The 14,539-nt window shown below is 49.1% G+C and overlaps 1 pseudogene; it reads right to left on the bottom strand.

The window, feature by feature from the left end:
* Positions 1-3,832: 3,832 nt before the first annotated feature.
* LOC118569822 lies at positions 3,833-4,607 on the bottom strand (annotated as a pseudogene).
* Between the last annotated feature and the right edge of the window lie 9,932 nt (positions 4,608-14,539).

The following is a 14,539-nucleotide window of genomic DNA, read 5'->3' as shown; positions in this document are numbered from 1 at the left end:
GAGGTGTCTCATCTGGGCTGTGTTCTCGCGAGGCCGTTTCCCGCGGGGATGAGCCTCACATGCGTGTTGCTTTGCTCTCAGATGTCAGCCACCCTGGTTGCCTTTTATCTCCAGACTTGCTGTGTGTGTGTGTGTGTGTGTGTGTGTGTGTGTGTGTGTGTGTGTGTATGCATGTGTGTGCGTGTATGTGTGTATGCATGTGTGTGTGTGCGTGCATGTGTGTGTATGTGTGTATAGGAAGCAGGTTACCCCATTTATGCTGGGACTTTAGGCCATGTTTTCCCATCAGGAATTATTTTTATTCTGCTCTGACCTGCTAGAAAGCATTCTCTCAGGTCAGAAGAACCTATTTCTTTCTTTCTTTCCTTTTTTTTTTTTCCAACATGGTTCCTGGCCAGTGGAGTTCTGAACTTACTTTGCACCACTTGAACATACTGTGAAAACTTTTCACTCCGATTTGCTCTCAATTGTGTGTGCTGGACTGAGGTTTGCCTAGATGTTAGCTGCAGAGAGATAGTTTTCTAACACATAGAAATAGCAGATGCAATGGAAACCGCTTTGAAAGCCAACAAAAACGGGCTCAGATTCAAGTTCGCTACGATGCTTGCATTCAAATCCTGAATGTATTCGTTACAAGTCACTTACCAAAGCGATTGTGGACTTCTCTAAGCTACATGACTCTGCTCTGCCCCTGACAGCAGGGGGCGCCATTTGTACTTGAAGGCAATAAACCTGTAATCCTTCAGAAATGTCCTTGCCCAGGCTTTTGGGCTCAGTTGGGCTGACCCCTCCCATGTTAATACACAGTCAGAGTGGAACTTGCCCTGGTACAGAGGCGCTCCTGTGAGCCCCCTTTCTGTGTTCATGGTCTGTGGCCTCCAGGCCAGATGTCTTCAGGTCATAACCCTCCTTGAGTAGACTAGCTCCCCAGTTCTATGTAAGTGTGGGTGTCATGCTGGGCCACTGTGCTGGCCCATGATCAGCTTGGCATTAGAGAGGAGGGAGTGGGGCTGGACATCCTTGACATGGGAATCTACAAAACCATTTGGCACATACTTGGGGCCAGGGCACCGTGGCCCACCACAGCCCCACTCAGGCAGTGGCTTCTGAGTCTCAGGAAAGCCACAAACAGAAGACTGTTTTCAAAGATTCTTTCCTTTCCATCATTGTTTTTAGAACTATCATGAGGTCCTTTCTAGGTGAGGGTGGGGGGATGTTTTCTTTGCTGTTGTTTCAACGGGTTATTGTAGCCTGTGTATGATCTCAGAAGTGTTGAGTTAAAACCTGCCTGGGCATCATGCATGAGCTTCCTTTCAGAACCATCCAGCTGCCACTCAGTGGCAGACTGCAAGGCCCCGTCTGCCTTGATGTCTGGAAACGCATAGCCACACGAAAGAGCAAATGCCCAGACAGCTTTAGGAAGTCCATGCACTCCTTCTGCTTGGGGATTTGCCCAGTTTGAATCCTTAGAAATAAACTGACCTGCCACCGCCAATATCCAATGCATAATGTAATTTTGATTTTTCCGTGCAGTAGAGCATAAAGGAATATTTTGACTTGAAATAACCAAAGAACTCCTCCTTAACGAGACAGTTCACATACCTGAGTTAGTATTTCCCAGCTATCAACTTAGAGAATTGACTTCCTGTTAAAATATTGCACTTTTTTTTTCTGGAAATGATTCTACCTGCATGTGCGTGTTGTGTTTTACCTGCACCCCACCTCACCCAGCCCCAAAGAACCTTTCTTCCTAATGGTTAATGTCTTCACATGGCTCCTGGTTGACGCAATGGTTTTTCAGTAATGAACTTAGACTCCCTTTGAGAAAGCTTGTACATAAAAAGTTAACAGATATATTTTATGGAAAAACCCATCTTATTTTCAAATATATTTAACTGCTGTTATATTTTATTAGAGGAAGGTTGTAAATATTTTCTAGGAGTTCTATTGTAAAGAAAAGTATTTTTGAAAAAAATTAATGTAATAAAAAGGAAACCGTTTCTAACTAGTGGCTGTGACTGCTTCCTGCCCTGCTTCTTCCTGCCTTCGTCCTTGTGTCCCCAGCCAGTGACTTGCATGCCTTCACAGCAGGATGTAATTCAGGTTTTCAGTGTTCGAAGTTGACATCGTAGTTTCCAATGTGCTTAACTGTATGTTCCTGGAATGCCGCTCCCTTGATGCACAGCAGATGCTGTGTGTAATCTACTTATGGTCTTTCTTTTGTAATGTGTGTATTTTTAATAAGGATTTTATGTAACATTTTGGCAAAAACAAAAAAATGAAGAGGACAGTATTTTCTATGAATTTTATATAACATTTTGCTAAAAATGTTTCTTCCTAGGTCAGTTTTTGTTAAGGTGAACCAAAAGTCTTATTTTCCAGGGGTTTAAAAAATAAAGTTTGAAGCTGGAAAGCAAAGTTCTATTTAAACATCATATGTAACAAATGAATAAAGATGTTTTATAGACCTGTCCTTAAAAGGTGCATTCCTTAACTTAAAATAATAATGATGGTGATCTGAAGTGTCCTATGCTATCCCCTGCCCTGGACGGTAAGCGTTGCCCTGTCTGGAGCATCCTACACTGTCCCCTATCCCGGGGATAAGGGGTAAGCCTTGTGTTGTTTCTGGTTTTGTTGCGGTAGCGCCCACGCTACCGCCACCCGTTTACCATGTCCGAGCGAGGGGCTGTGGATCGAAAAACAAGAGACAAAAGACAGCGGTCATTCGTGCCTGGGGATGCCGAATGCCCTTTATTGAAGAAGGGAGAGAACCTTAAATACAGGCTTACAGCACAATGGAGGAGCCCTGGAGGGCAGAAGTTCGCTACTGACTATTCTACATTCTTGCATCTAAGCTGTTTACACCAAATGCAGGATACACAAACAAAGAACTTCCCTTAAGCATTCAGGAGGGTGGAGACGGGCAGGGAATCAGCATAGGGAGGACATCAAGGTCAAGGTCAGGCAAGCAGGGCGGCAGTTACCCAACTTGGGAGTTCCAGGGCACTACATGTTTTGATTTCTTTTTTTAAAATGATCACAATGCATTTGCAGAAGAGGAACAGAAGGCTATTGAGGAAGTTCCAGAAACCTGACCATTCCCACAGATGGCCATTCACCGGGTAGACATATAACCAAATACACAGTCACATTTGTCTGTGAAAACCTGTCTCAGTGTTTCAGCTGCCCCGGAATAAACTCACCTTTTTTAATGTCCCTTGGCTCACTCATTCCTTCTTTGAGTCACGCACGACTGGACACAGGGCCAGTGCTGGCTCTGCTATCTTGTCTGTCTGATAACTTCTGTGGACAGTGGGTTTAGTCTGCTGGTCAGATTCTACTCTCAGTAAGTGCTCCTGCCTGGGAAAATAAGGACTGACCTTGGCTCCTTGGGTAATAGATGAGCCACTTGAAGACATGCTATTTTCCGAACTGAAGTATTCAATCTCAGCACTTGGAAAGCAGAGACAGGCAAAATCCCTGAGAGTTTGAGGCCAGCCTAGTCTACATAGTGAGTTCCACGTCAGCCAGGACCACACAGTGAGACCCTCTACCCCCCCCACACACACAAAACAAGAAAGGAAATCTTAACTGTAAGTCCTCAACAACAGCTGTGTCCACCCTGATTGATTTGCATTTTAATATGAATTTCCAAAATTTTATACGCATTTACTTTTTTTTTTTTAAACTGAGCAGTTTTTATTTTCCTTTACAGTTTAATAAATACTCCTTGAGGGCAGCTGCATAGGGTAGACAGCTTGATAGTATTCACAAAATCACAGTGATGGTGTTTTGCTAAAGGTGGGTAGTCTTCAACGGAAGTAAGTCACTATCAAACTGCATTTATGCGTCCATCACTTTCAGGGTTGTTGGTAACTTGGGCATACTTCCCCCAAATTACCTTGCCTCCTTGTGTGACGAGGCGCAGCTCACTCCAGTCCACTCCAATAACTGTACCTTTGGTGACCACACCCAGAGTTGTATATAATGGGGAGGATGGATTCTTTTTCACACCAAGTATTGGCAGGCAAAATGGAGCTTTCAGCTCAGGATGTGTGACATGGGCTTTTTTGAAACGCAGGCCCATTGGCCTAATGAATCTGTCATATTTAGGAAGTTTTCTTGTAAAACCATCACCAGCAAAGCAGGCTTTAGTGACCATCCCCTTCCATGCCTTCTGTTTTCTTTTTCCTGTTCGAATAACTTTCAATACTTCTGCTTCTCCTTGGGCCCGAACTTTGGGTAGAGGGACTCCCCACTTTCCCACCTTCTCTTTGCGTTTCTGCTTAATCATGTTGGAAAGTGCTTTTGCTCTAGACTGTCCCTCTCTGTCCAGCAGATAGGCAGGTACTGCTCCCTGTGGGGGCTTCTCATCATCCTTTTGTTTGGTGTTTCTCTTTCTGTGCATCTTAATAGTCTTTTTCATTTGTATTTTCTCAGCATGGTGCTGTTTGTGGTAGAGCTTAGCCTTCAGGCCAATCCTTTTTTTTGGCCTTCTTTGAACGTTCATGGGCCTCCCAACTTTCTTTCTTTCTCTTTTTCTCATGGTAATCCAAACGTTATTCATAGCGTTTACGGTGTAATTCAATATATTCATTTTGTGGCATGATGATGTTAGAGTCGGTGCTGAAACCAGAAGCTTCACTCCGATATTGGGTCACACAGAAACAGTTTATTTTACGAGTGCACACGGGTCAATCAGTCAAGCTTGGGACTGAAGACCCCAAAGCTCAAGCTCGCAGGCTTGTTATAGGGCAGTTTCACATGGGTTGGGGAGTGGGGTCGCTCGGAGGATGGCTGGACCACACATGGGTTGGAGAGTGGGGTAGCTCGGAGTTCACCATCCAGCTGGATCTTGTGGCTTTTAGGTGGTTTTACAAGGTGGTTCTGCCACAAGCAGCTTATTTTTGCAAGAGCTGCGGGCTAGCTTTACAACGTGGAAGCCTTCTGTAAGAGCTAAGCAGAAATATTTTCCACTAAGCAGAAATACATTTCTCTACTGGGATAGAGCCTAAAATGGAGCCTTTACATTCCCTCCTCTCCTTGTACTGACCTTTAATCCTAAAGGTCGGTCTCTGGTATAGGCTGATATCTTTGTCTCAGGACCATCATTTTAACCCCGTCTATTTGGGACCGAACAAAGCCTGAAATCCGATTCAGGACACAGGGTCCAATAATTAGTACTAGGAGCAGGACAATCAGGGGCCCCGTGAGGGCTGAGAGCAGGGCGGTCATCCAGGGTGATTTTTCATACCATTCCTCAAACCAGCTCTGGGAGCCCCGTATGGACCTTTCCCTTGCATCCAGTCTCTCTCTGAGTTTTGTCATGGATTCCCTTACCACCCCTGTGTGGTCAGTATAGAAACAACAGTTTTCTTTTAGGGCGGCACAAAGTCCTCCTTCTTTTAAAAATAGTAAGTCTAGGCCGCGTCTGTTCTGCAAGACTACCTCTGACAGGGAGGTTAAGGACCTTTCCAGAGCAGTTATGGATGTTTCTATTGCCCTTAGATCTTGCTGTATTGCGGCTTCTAAAATCCCTAGCTGTCTAGGGCCCTCAATCAAAGCTGTAGTTCCAGTCCCGACCCCCGCCAATATACCTGCTCCTAATAGAACAGCCAGGGTGACACTGACAGGTTCTTGTGTGAACTGAGTTCTGCCCAGAAAATGTCCTTCAAATTCTTCTGTTGAATAAGAAACTAACCTTGGGTAAATCCGGACTAACACACAAAAATCCTTAGATTGGCTAAAGCTAGCAATTGAGACACATGGTGTGATCCCAGTATTGCATGCCCAGTATAAACCTGATGAGGGGACTATGTACTGAGATGTGTCAGAAGAGGACACACTCACTGTACGTGCACAGAGCTTGCTTCCCAGCACTTGGGAGTGTCCTAGGCATGTTCCTAAACCAGTCACCTCAGGTAAGGTTAGCATATGCTTTGTTCCCCAGTCGCAGCTGTTGGAGGTGTTATAGGTGAAACTCCCATTAACAGCTATCCCTTCATAGTATGGGGGACTTGCTTGGAGGCAAATCCAGCAGGATTCAGTAAGGTTGGGCTGAGTAGAGTTGAGGGCTTGGTATCCCCCTTCAATTATGTCTATCAACCGTTTTCCTGACCCTGGTAGAGTGGGATTCGTGACAGCCGGTGTGGTCAGCGGGGGGGGGGGGGGGGGGGGGGGGGGGGGGGGGGGGGGGGGGTGCGGGGGGTGGTGGGGGGGGTGGAGGGGTTCTGACGGGTTGAGTTAGATGGGGGTATTTGCCTCGGGGGTACCCGTTTATTATTTGTTTTAGGAGGAGGAGCTTTCTGGTCCTGTAATACTTTATTAGGGCCTATCGGCTAAGGGTCGGCGTTTATTATTAACTTGATTTTGAATAGGACTCCTGGATCATAGGCCGTCTGGTGATATACCCTCAGGCCCCACAGTCTACCTTTTATCCAATCTCTTGATGCTTTTCCTGCCTAGGTGAAAGTGATGTTCAAGGGGTTGCAGGCAAACTCTGTACAAGGTCCCAACCCGTACCATAGGGTCGTGACTGTCCTAGGTGTGCTCCGGCAGTAATCTTGAGAGAGTGGGGGTTCATTCCCACCTGTCTCCCTCTTTACCTGGATCAGATCCCAGGATGAGCTCGGCTTCCACCAAGCGTCCCCTGTAGTTTCACATCCCCATGACTTATAATAGTAACTTTCATGCTGCCCACAAGAGCACGCTAGCGACCTGCTTCTCCCATCCCTAAGACACACATAAAACGGTCTCTTTCTCAGGGCCACTCAGGCCCTCGGGTCTTGGCACCCTGCCGGGTAACTCGAACAGGGGCAGCGTCCACTTTGGGTGCACACTTCTGGTTCACCTGGGTTTGCCGGGTCAGTGGTTGGGATGTCAAAATCTTCTGCTCCCGCCAGCATGTGGCAGAGATCGGGTTCCAGGGCAGGCCACCAAGTCCAAAGGGGGTGCCTACCGGTTTTCTCCCAAACCACATCCCCTGCCCCTAACAGAACTTGCCATGTTTGGCTCACAGGTTGGTTCGGATTAGTTCGGCTGATTTCCACGTCGGATCCGAAGCTTGAGGGGATTGTCAGTCTGTTCCACAGTCCAGTCCAAATCCACATCCAGAGCAGAAGCGGGCTTAAGGTGGGAGCCATGGATCCACGCAGCAACTCCGTCAACTTTAACTGCCGTCGGGGTGGTCAACAGGACTTGATAGGGACCCTTCCACCGAGGTTCTAGGGTCTGATGTTGGTGCCAGCGGACATACACGAAGTCCCCTACATGGAACCGGTGGGCAGGACCATCTCCACTGGGCTGGTACGCAGCAGACAACTGTTTCCACAGGGTGTGCTGGACCACCGCCAAGGCTCGCAGTCTGTCAGATAGGAAGGAAGGCATGATTTCCCCTTTCTGGAAAGCTAGGTCCTTAACTGGGGGAGCATAACCAAAGAGCAGTTGAAAAGGGGTAAGGCCCTTAAGGGAAGGGGTATTCCTCGCTCTAAAGAGGGCATACGGTAGGAGCATCATCCAATCTCTAGAGCCAGTCTCCATGGTCAATTTGGTTAAGGTCTCCTTAATGGTTCTGTTCATTCTTTCTACCTGTCCTGAGCTCTGGGGTCTGTATGCACAATGCAGCTTCCAATCAATCCCCAGTACCTTTGCCAGTCCCTGACTTACCTGGGCCACGAACGCTGGGCCATTATCTGACCCAATTACCTGAGGCAGTCCAAATCTTGGGAAGATTTCTTCCAGGATTTTCTTAGCGACTATTGCTGCAGTCTCCTTTTAGGTGGGGTAGGCTTCTACCCATCCTGTAAAGGTGTCTACAAACACTAGTAAATACCTTAGGCCATATTTAGCCGGCTGTATTTCAGTGAAATCTACTTCCCAATGTTGGCCAGGCCAACTTCCTTGTAGCCTCTTTCCTGGAGCCAACCGACCAGGGTATGCATTAACCTGTTGGCAGGCTTGGCAATCCGCTATCACTTCCTCTGCCATCCGCTTCCTTTCAGACGGGGAGTGAGTTTTATTTTCTTCAGTGAGTTGAACTAACTTTCGGCTACCCAGATGGGTCAGCTTGTGGATTCGCTCCAGCGTGTCCTTCAGGGATTCGGGGGATGGGGGTTCTTCAGAGACCGGGCTTTCAGGGGGTGATAGGTGGACTATCAGGTGCCTGGTGCCTCAGAGAGCTGCTTCCCTTGCTTCCTGGTCAGCCCTCCGGTTTCTGACCACAATTGGGGAGTCACCTTTCTGGTGCCCTGGGCAGTGCACGATGGCCAGTGCATGAGGCAGCATGATGGCGTCTAATAATGCCTCGATTTCTTTTTTATTTTTAATTTCTTTTCCGGCTGAAGTTAACAGTCCCCTCTCCCTGTATATGGCCCCATGCACATGCGCGGTTGCAAATGCATACCGGCTGTCTGTGTAGATGGTAGCCCGTTTACCGGCTGCCATGGTAAGTGCTTGGGTGAGCGCAATCAATTCGGCTTTTTGAGCCGAGGTTCCCTCTGGGAGGCTGCTAGACCAGATGACCTTATTTTTGTCCACTACTGCCGCTCCCGCTCTCCGCTGGCCCTCATTTAGGAAACTGCTGCCATCTGTATACCATATCAGGTCAGGGTTGGCCAGCGGTTGGTCCGTTAAATCTGTCCAGACCCCGGTTTCTTCCGCCAGAATGGCACCACAGTTGTGAACCGGCACCCCCTCCTCTTCTTGTTTAGCAATTGGGAGGAGGGTGGCCAGGTTCAGGACGGATGGGGGCCTGAAGGTGATGCGGTCCCGGTCCAGGAGAGTCGTCTGATAATATGTGGCCCGAGCATTGCTAAGCCATCGGTCAGGCGGCTGGCGGACAATGCTCTCCAATGCATGGGGAGCTATCACAGTCAGATGCTGTCCCAAAGTCAATTTGTCCGCATCCTGCACCAGCATGGCTGCTGCAGCCACTGCCCGGAGGCAAGTCGGCCATCCCCTGGCCACAGGATTTGAGCCGCTTGGATAGGTAAGCGGTTGGCCTTTTCCACGGACTGAGGGCTTGTACTAGGACGCCGACAGCCACCCCACCCTTCTCATGCAAGTACAAAGTGAATGGCTTCCTCACATCCGGGAAAGCGAGTGCCGGAGCGGATAAGAGCGCCCTCTTTAACTTTTCGAATGCAGCCTGGTGTTCTTCCTGCCAGACAAAGGGGGTCTTTTCTTTTAACAAGGGAGAGAAGGGCTCTGTGATGGCAGCAAACTCTGGAATCCAGAGCCGGCAGTACCCAGCTGCACCCAGGAATTCACATAACTGCCAGCGGTCCGTTGGAGCCGGTATGCTGGCCAGATTCTCTTGCGGGCGTCCGTGAGCCACCTCTTTCCTCCCTCCAAGGAGTAACCGAGGAAGATGACTTTGTTTTGGCAGATCTGCACCTTCTTGGCAGACGCCCTGTACCCCAGGCTGGCCAGGGTATCCAGAAGTTTCTCAGTCCCTTGTTTGCAGGCGTCCCGAGTCTCAGCTGCCAGGAGTAGATCATCTACATACTGGAGGAGGGTGACATCAGGGGTGGTTTCTCGATACTCCCGAAGGTCTTGGTGTAGGGCCTCATCGAAAATAGTTGAAGAGTTCTTAAATCCTTGCGGAAGTCTGGTCCATGTCAGTTGCCCTGTCCCCCCTCCCTCAGGGTCTGACCATTCAAAGGCAAAGAGCTTTTGAGAATTGGGGTGGAGAGGGAGGCAAAAAAAGGCATCCTTTAAATCCAGAACAGTATACCAGTTGCGCTCTGGAGGTAAGGTACTCAAGAGGTTGTAAAGGTTGGGCACTGTAGGGTGAATGTCTATTACCCGGGAGTTTACTTCTCTCAGGTCCTGGACTATCTGTAGTCATCTGTTCCTGGCTTCCTTAAAGGCAGGAGCGGAGTATTCCACTCTGATTGACATGGTTTCAGTATGCCCAGTTCCAGAAACCTCTTGATGTGGGGTTTTATGCCTTCTCGGGCTTCTCGACTAAGCGGGTATTGTCTTACTCGCACGGGTACCACGGTGGGTTTGAGGGTGACCACCACTGGGGATTGCTCCTTAGCCAGTCCGAGGCCTCCTGTCTCTGCCCACGTGTTAGGGAACCTATGAATCCACTCCTCATTGTTCGGTGAAACAGTGGCTACAGAGGCTTTTGCCACTGCTCCATACAACCGGTATTCCTCAGCAGCTGGGAGTTCTAGCGTGAGGAGATGGAGGTCCCCTACTTTCGGGTGGGCAAATTTTAATTCTGGGCCCCGAGAGGTAAAGGAGATCTGAGCTCCCAGTTTTGTCAGGAGGTCTCTACCTAATAGGGGTGCCGGACAGTCAGGTAAGACCAGAAAAGAATGTTGCACAGTACCTTTTCCCAAGTTGACTGTTCTCTGGGTGGTCCAGGGTCTCTCTCTGCTTCCATTTGCTCCTTGGACCAGTGACTTTCGGGTAGACAGAGGGCCTAGTGGATGCTTGATGGCTGAATAAACTGCCCCCGTGTCCACCTCAAAGTCCACTGGGGTCCCCTCCACTTCAAACGTTACCCGGAGTTCGGGGAGGGGGTCCGAACCCTGACTCCCTCAGTCCCCAAGGGCGAGGACCTGCCGGCCCCGCCCTTTCTGCTTCTTCGGGCATTCTCTGACCCAATGACCTTCCTCTTTGCAGTAGGCACATTGATTTGGTCCCAAAGGAGGACGGCCTCCCCGACCTCCTCCTCCTCCTCGCCCCCGTGGCCCCGGCCCGTCTCTTACCGTGGCTGCAAGAATCCGTGTTAGATCCCGATTTTGGCGTTTTTGCCGCTGTTTTTCTCTTTCTTCTCTTTGTTTTTCTAACAGAGCCTCTTTTTCTTCCACAGTCTCTCGCTTATAATAGACTTTTTCTGCCTCTTTAACCAGGTCCCTCAGGCTCAGCCCTTGTAACCCATCTAATCTTTGCAACTTCCACCATATATCTGTGGCAGACTGCCCTATAAAGGCCATGTTCACTGCTCCCCTCAATTCCTCTGACTGTGGGTCAAAGGGTGTATACCTTCTATATGCTTCCATGAGTCTCTCAAGAAAGGCAGAGGGGGGTCTCTTCAGACCCTTGAAGAACCTCGCCTACCTTAACCAAATTAGTGGGCCTTCTGGCCGCTGCACGGAGACCTGCCATTAGAGTCTGGCGATAGAGGGACAGATGCTCCCTACCTTCTGGAGTGTTCGGATCCCATGTTGGGCACCGCAGGGGAAAACACTCATCAATGAGATTGGGGATCTGAGTTGGCTGCCCGTCGGTCCAGGGACCAACTTCCTAGCTTCCAGGAGGATGCGTTCCCTTTCTTCTGTGGTGAAAAGGACCCCCAGAAGTTGCTGGCAATCGTCCCATGTAGGCTGGTGGGAAAACATGATGGACTCTAGGAGTCCAGTTAGGCGGGAGGGGTCTTCAGAAAAGGGTGGGTTATTATTCTTCCAGTTATATAAATCTGAGGAAGAAAATGGCCAGTATTGGAGGGCAGGCATGTCTCCTCCAGCCCCATCATCAATAGTTCCCCCAACGGGGCGTAGGGGCAGTGTGACTGCCAGTGGGACCTCATCATGAGGGCGTGCCCTTCTCTGGCGAGTGCCCTGTGCAGGCCCCGAAGGGGAGACCGGGACCGGTCCAGATCCTGCCCCCGCTGGCGGCAGCGATCTGTAAGGCGGCGGGGGGGGGGGGGGGGGGGGGGGGGGGGGTGGTCTAGGTCAAGAGAAATGAGATCAGCCTGAGACTCTGGCAGGGGTGCAGGTGTCGGGATCAATGGGGGAGTGGAAGATTTAGGTGAATCAGAGGTTTTGGTTAGAAGGAGAGAGGTATGATCAGTAGGTGGTGCAGACGGGCCGACCTGAAATGACCAAACCCACTTAGGCGGGTCCACCACTAAGTCTTCCCAGACCCAGATGTAGGCTTGTTGGTCCGGATGCCCATGTGAACCTGGAATGAAGTTTTTTTGTTTAACTGCCCTAATAAGGTTCAGATCGAAAGCACCATCAGCGGGCCACCCCACGCCGAAGGTGGGCCATTCAGATGAGCAGAAAGTCTGCCACTTTCCCTTCTTCACTCGAACTTCCAGGTTCGATGCACGAGCCGACACTTCTGACCAATGAGAGAGAGTGAGAGAGAGTGGTGTAGAGGCAGTTTGTCCCATACCGAACAGATAAAATAAGACACCGAAGGACACAAATGAAATCACAACACACAGAGACAGGACAAGCCGGCAAAATGGCATAGAAAATGAAACCAAAAGATTATCTAGCGGCCTGGGCCTTCTAAAAAACCTCCTAGGCAAGAGGGTGTCCAAAGGGGTCCCTCTTACAGGATCCCCACACTCTAGAGCGTCCTCCAGAGTTGCAGCCTGTGGGTTTCCGGACACGTCTGTCCCCCACCGTCCAGGAGTCCTCACAGCAGCCTGGACAGCTGCTCACCCTCCCAAGCCGACTCACCACCAGACGTGAAGACAATCTCGGTGGAACCTCCAATGTTAGAGTCGGCGCTGAAACCAGAAGCTTCACTCCGATATCAGGTCACACAGAAACAGTTTATTGTACGCGTGCACACAGGTCAATCAGTCAAGCTTGGGACTGAAGACCCCAAAGCTCAAGCTCGCAGGCTTGTTATAGGGCAGTTTCACATGGGTTGGGGAGTGAGGTCGCTCGGAGTTCAGCCATCCGGCTGGACCACACATGGGTAGGGGAGTGGGGTCGCTCGGTGTTCAGCCATCCGGCTGGATCTTGTGGCTTTTAGGAGGTTTTACAAGGTGGTTCTGCCACAAGCAGCTTATTTTTGCAAGAGCTGCGGGCTAGCTTTACAAAGTGGAAGCCTTCTGTACGAGCTAAGCAGAAATATTTTTCCACTAAGCAGAAATACATTTCTCTACTGGGATAGAGCCTAAAATGGAGTCCTTCAATGAGAGCCCCGGAGCAGGCGTCCACGACCTCCTGGGTGCCAAAAACCTGCTGGGTCTTGCTGGTCCACGAGCCCACTTTGCATCCACATTTACTTTTTAGTAGCCAGCAGCAAACTTGAGAAAAAATTTGAAAATCTGTGTTTTATACAGTTTGCCCTAAGTGAAGCTTTCTCATTCAGCATCTTGATCTTCGAAGCCCCCTCTTTTAACTTGAATTTTAATTGTTCTTTTAGATGATCCTATATAAAATTAAACAGCTGATCTAGATGCAGTACACATATGGCGAGGATTATAGCTGAGGCGGTTTCTAGAGGCCAAGATTCCAGTCCCACTACCGCACTCAGTCTCCTCGTGAGTCGCTCTGTACCGGACACTGTGGAATGTAGGAACGCTAAGATGACCTTGCCGATTCCTTCACTAGGAACTGAATACTGAACAAGGCACACGAGGGGGGGTGGGGCGCGGTCCACTTAGCCACTGGAAGAGCAAAGTGTAGACGTTACCAATACCAGGAACTGCCTCACACACACCTCCAGGGTGATTTATAGCCAGCACTCCACAGCCACCCGGTAAAGCTGTTCTGTTCTCCCAGGTACACTCTGTCTAAGAAAGAGCACTCATTCTTTTTAGAATGAAAGTCGAATTTGAATTCCACAAGGGTCATCTTCCCTGGGCACAGCCAGTCAGCTGAGATGTATGTTCTAAGAAATTGGGTGGGTTTTTTCATCAAAATATAATTAGGAAGGCACTTTAAGGAATTGAGCAATACATCCATAAGAGAAACAGATGTGATCTATGGATCACAGATATCTCTACATAAAAGAATATTTGGGGAAAACAAAGTAATTCTAAACAACAAAAGCTCTAGAGAGGTGGATTGCTTCCTTTATGCAAGAGAGGCAAAGTTGAGTACGGAGGTGCTTGCCTATGATCCCAGTGCCTGGGAGGTGTAAGTACTAGGGTCAGGAGTTCAAGACCAGCGTTGGCTACATAGCAAGTTCTAGGCCAGGCTGGGCTACACAAGACCCTATCTCAAAAAGAGATGGTGAGATGGCTCAGCAGACAGAAGGGGCCAGGCCTAATAATCTGAGTTGGATCCCTGGATGGGAAGAGAGAACCAACTTTTGAGAGTTATACTCTGAGCTCCAGGACATGACACTCAGCAGGCACATACACACAGAGTATACACATACATACATACATACATACATACATACATACATACATACATACATAAAAGAAGAGAACGAATCTTTTGAAGGGGGCTTTCTTCAAAAACAGAACAACTGAAACAGTCAAAATAGAATGGAACCTAGAATTGCCTGCACCTGCCCTGCTCTCTGGGCGGAAAGCAAGGTGCCCTTGCAGGAACTCTCAAGAACTGCCCCTCTCAGTGGGGTGGGATGTTTCAAAGTTCTGGCTGTAGGAAAGGGAACTGTAATACTTGCCCAGCTTCAGAACGCTGCTAGTGCCCACACAGTATGCTCCCAGGATCCTGTCTATACCCAGAGTTTCCAGACTCACCTGCTGCCTGTGGCCTAAAGAAACCAATGAGCAGAGACAAGAACTGAATCTTTAAAACTACACTTCATCCAGAGAGCTGTCAAGCAGACTGTGGACTAACAGCCTAAACACTGACCTGAAGTCTCA

The sequence above is a fragment of the Onychomys torridus genome, chromosome 18 (genome assembly GCF_903995425.1).
Source record: "Onychomys torridus chromosome 18, mOncTor1.1, whole genome shotgun sequence".
In the NCBI taxonomy this organism is placed as follows: Eukaryota; Metazoa; Chordata; class Mammalia; order Rodentia; family Cricetidae; genus Onychomys; species Onychomys torridus.
This window is presented reverse-complemented; position numbering and strand designations above follow the sequence as displayed.